The sequence below is a fragment of the Vicia villosa genome, unplaced genomic scaffold, assembly GCF_029867415.1.
Source record: "Vicia villosa cultivar HV-30 ecotype Madison, WI unplaced genomic scaffold, Vvil1.0 ctg.005316F_1_1, whole genome shotgun sequence".
NCBI lineage: Eukaryota > Viridiplantae > Streptophyta > Magnoliopsida > Fabales > Fabaceae > Vicia > Vicia villosa.
This window is the reverse complement of record NW_026706606.1, coordinates 36,856-41,033: the sequence shown is the minus strand read 5'-3', so window position 1 is coordinate 41,033 and position 4,178 is coordinate 36,856. Positions and strand designations below refer to the sequence as shown.

The following is a 4,178-nucleotide window of genomic DNA, read 5'->3' as shown; positions in this document are numbered from 1 at the left end:
ACTAATTCTTATTTTATTATTTTATTAACTTAACTTTACTTTGTCATTATTATTATATTTTACACTCAGATAACTCTCTTTCTCGTGCTTTTAAGGACAAAACACAAAGAAGTTCCCACATAAGCGCTTTTTCAAACGCGTTTTTTTTCCAATGCGATTCTTCGGAAAGCCTCCCGCGCAAAAGTACTTTTTCCCAAATGCGATTTTGCAGCCAGACAACTTTTTCGCAAACCCAAATGGGATTCGTAATCTCACTGCATCGATTCAGTCGCGTTTTGGTTTTGGTTCATAATACTTATGGTTTGGTGCATTTTTAAGGTAAGCTTCACGATTTCATGTTGATTAGGGTTTCAATTGGTTTATCTTGTTTTTTGTTTCGGTATTGATTCTAAATTAAGTTAACACTAGCATCAACATTATGAAGCTAAATGGAGGAATGTTTACCGGTTAAAAATGCAGAAAAATACAGCTTTTGGTCTTACCCGCAAGGTGTTCGGTAAAACACCTCAACCGTATCTCTTGATTCTTTTGCTTCAATTTTTTTACTTCATGATGTTGAGTTGTTGTACTGGTGGTATTGTTCATTGATGATCATTTGCGGCGTGTGAATTGGTGGAGAATTGTCGACGTTACTACCTTTTTACAACTTACGCCTCAAGTGTTCGACAAAAAGTTTCAACTAGTTTCTTTCCTCTTTTTGCTTTTGTTTTGATGTGCATTGTGATGCTGAATTTTCTGTTATTGTTGCTGAACTCTTGAGTTTCTATTTAATGCTTGAAATCTTAAGTTTTATATTGATATCTTCTTAAATTTTCTTCTTCCATCTTAATCGTGTAAGTGTGCTTCAATAGAACAAACTAGATTATCCTCTTCCTTCATACATTTCTTACTTACGCTCCCCTTTTTTTTCCATTTTATTCTTTCCTCAAATGTGTTACTGTTAAGAAACTGGAAGAGAGAAAAACTTGGAGAAGGACAATATTTTTCTTACACTGTTGACATTAGTCTAATTTTGGTGGTTTTGAATTGTTATGGTCCTTTCTTCATTCTGCTTATTGAATTGGTTATCAAGTCTATAGTGGATTTCTGTATTTCAGCTTCAAAGTCATGCATAAAATATGATGTTTAGATGAACAAGCTTAGATTGAACTTGATAAATTCACTTGATTTGATGCTTTGTTTGTAGACTAATTTCTCATTTCTTAATTAAAGAATTGCAGTGATGAGTATGATACATGGACATGCCTTCTCCTTGGAATTCAAGCAGAAGTTTTGGTTTAACCTTAAACATCCATTGAATTTGGTTTACAGACAGTCATCTTCTATTTGTCAGTTTTTTTTAGAATTCTAAATATGGTTTAAACTGATTTACAAGATCTTGGGCAGTTTGTAGCATGCTTTGTATTACTATATTTTGTTCATGGACTATTCATCAATCAATCAGAAGTTCCACTTTTTGTGAATGGAATACTAATAAAGTTGAGTGGGGAGAGTGCATTTATGCTTATGAGTCTTCTTGGAGAACTCTTGTGCCTCATAACTTTTACCTTCATTCCTCTATTGTACAGGTATTTTTTCCTCTCATTCTTAATTTCTGTTTGCATTTTTACATATGTAGTGAAATGTTTGTCTCTATGGCATGCTGCCAAAGATATATCTTTTATTTGCTTTTGTGTGTAGTTGAAACGTTCGTTAGTTTATCTTTTACTAGTATTTTTTTTGGTGCTTGGTATTGCAGGGTAGACATAAGGAAGCTGATGAAGTGTTGTGCTATACCTGAAGAGGAATCCATAGTTAACAATCAGGTTTAGTATTTATGTAGTGAATTGAAGAAAAATTTCTAATTTTCGGGTGGAAAATATTAAGGTGTGTGATATAAGGTAGAAAAACAATTATATGGGTTATGAATTTATGGTCTCCACATATTGAAAATATCTAAAGGCCAAGAAACCTGCACCAAGATTCAATAAATTATCTGCCTACCTAAATTATCTGTCTACCTTTATGTTCCTAATATCATTGATGGGTATTTCATTTGTAATTGTGGATATACCGTGTTATTCTCTGATATTTGCTTTTGTAATTTTGAATAGCTCAACATTTTAAATTGATCATTTAACGAAACTTTCGTTAAACGAATCTCCTTGCAGTACATTCCACAAAAGATGGGATTAAAAGGCGTCGACCACGTTGCAATCATAGTTACAATTGGAAATTCATGGCTATTTGCTGAAATTTTTTCCGCGGCTGGTGCATATAATAAAAGACCACAATTCACTCAATTTGGTTGCCGCACTGACAGATCTGGGTTGGTCACTGTAACTCGTTGGTCAGTCCTTAATAGATTTGCACCTCTTACAATAGCTAGTAACCATTTTAATTAAGTTTTTGTACATCTGTGCAGGATAAGTCTCCCGAATCAGTTGCAATGGGGAACCCCTTCTTTTAACGCCGGTGATATTTTCGCAATGATTGTTGCTTCTCTTGTTGCCATTGTAGAGGTTTTTCTCAATCTTTTCTTTTTTAAATGTAGACTAAATTCATTGGAGACTAAATTGTTACACTTTAATTGTTGTTCCATAATCATGTTACAAAATATTTTTTGCCTTGATATTATGCTGCATGCCCTCCTGAGTGTGTTCTACAGGTTAGTTCTTTATACTTGTATTCTCATAAATTTGATCATCAACATTGCTTGAGATAGGTGTAGCCCGTTCCTTAGAAGTGAAAGAATTCTGTTTAGTTTGCTCCGTAAAACTGTGAGATAAATGTAACTTATGATACTTTACTATTAGAATTTAGAGGGCTTTGATTCTTCTGCTGCAAGTTCTTGTCAGTCTTTGTATGCTCCTTGAAACTGTGAGTGATGACTTGTTTGACTCTATCTTGCAGATTATTTAGTCTTGAAGTTTCAGCCATCTTCAACCCTTCATTCCCAAACCTTGCCTTTGTTCTATACTACCTTGCGTAGCTAAACTCGAGCTCTCAATCACTACTGCATGATGACTGTCATGTAAGATGCTGCACGGGTTACTCTGCTCAAACTAGAATTTATGTACCATTACTATATTTGCACTATCTTAAGAAGTTCTTTAATTTTTTTTCTTCAAACTTTACTGTGCAATGTTTTAAGGAACAACTCTTTCTATGGGACCACTTGAAGAAATTGTAGGCTTAAAAGACTTGGGGATTTTGGATTTGGGATATAACAAATTAACATCTTCATTAAATTTTGAAGTAGAGTAATTTTGCATTTAATTATCTACACCAATTATTTTTATGCTATACTGATGATACATAGCACACTCAATATGAATTGGAAGTCTCTACCTTTTAGCTTATTAATATGAATGAAAATATCCATTTCCAGAGGTCAATCTCTCTAAGAAACATGTTGAAGCTCTTTTGGATATGAGCTTATGAAGACCGGCCCTTTGTGAGGTATTATATCTTTCATTAGACTATAATGATTTTTGTTTTTGTTGTATTGATTATTTACCTATGCTAGAAGCATATTTGAACTATAAGATTTGTATTGTGTAAAGTGATAACTTTGTGGTTGAAAATAAGCCATTGATCAAACAAATTTTCAAGTTAGTACATATTGTTTTGACAACTTTTCAAGTTAATTTTGTATAAAATGTTTTGAACAACAACCAAATAAAGGTCATTTCACAGATATTAAATATCCTTTTGGAATGAAAGGATCATCTACATAACATTTCACAACTTTTCTAATGTTATCAAAAAATTATAGATTTTTTTGCAACCAAAACAGAGTGAATGTTATTACATATTGTTTTGACATTATTATTTTCTAATTAGTAATTTATATGGTCATATATTTTCAGTTTGTTTTATCAAATGGATAAGAGTTGGATATCAAACAACTCTGTAACTCAAGAGGAGTACATTAGAGGGATTTTAAATTTTCTTGATTTTGCATTTGCAAATTCGTCAAAAAATGGAAAAATTTTATGTCCGTGCACTAAATGTGTCAATCGCATGAAGCCTTCTCGTATGGATGTTTATGAACACATAATCAATCAAGTATTTATATTGCTTCAATGTTGATCCTTGTGTGTTATATGATTGATCCTTGCGTTGCTTCTGTTTTGATTTTGTGTATATGTTGTTTCGGTTTTTTGAATTGAATCCATGCATGTTTTCTATTTCCG

The 4,178-nt window shown here is 32.6% G+C and overlaps 1 long non-coding RNA gene across 1 annotated transcript; it reads left to right on the top strand.

Annotated features, from left to right (window-relative positions):
* Positions 1-417: 417 nt before the first annotated feature.
* Positions 418-2,217, top strand: LOC131642575 (uncharacterized). The gene is made up of 3 exons (XR_009295941.1): positions 418-1,568; positions 1,739-1,805; positions 2,151-2,217. It is a non-coding gene; the product is annotated as an uncharacterized LOC131642575 (long non-coding RNA).
* The last annotated feature ends 1,961 nt before the right edge of the window (positions 2,218-4,178 follow it).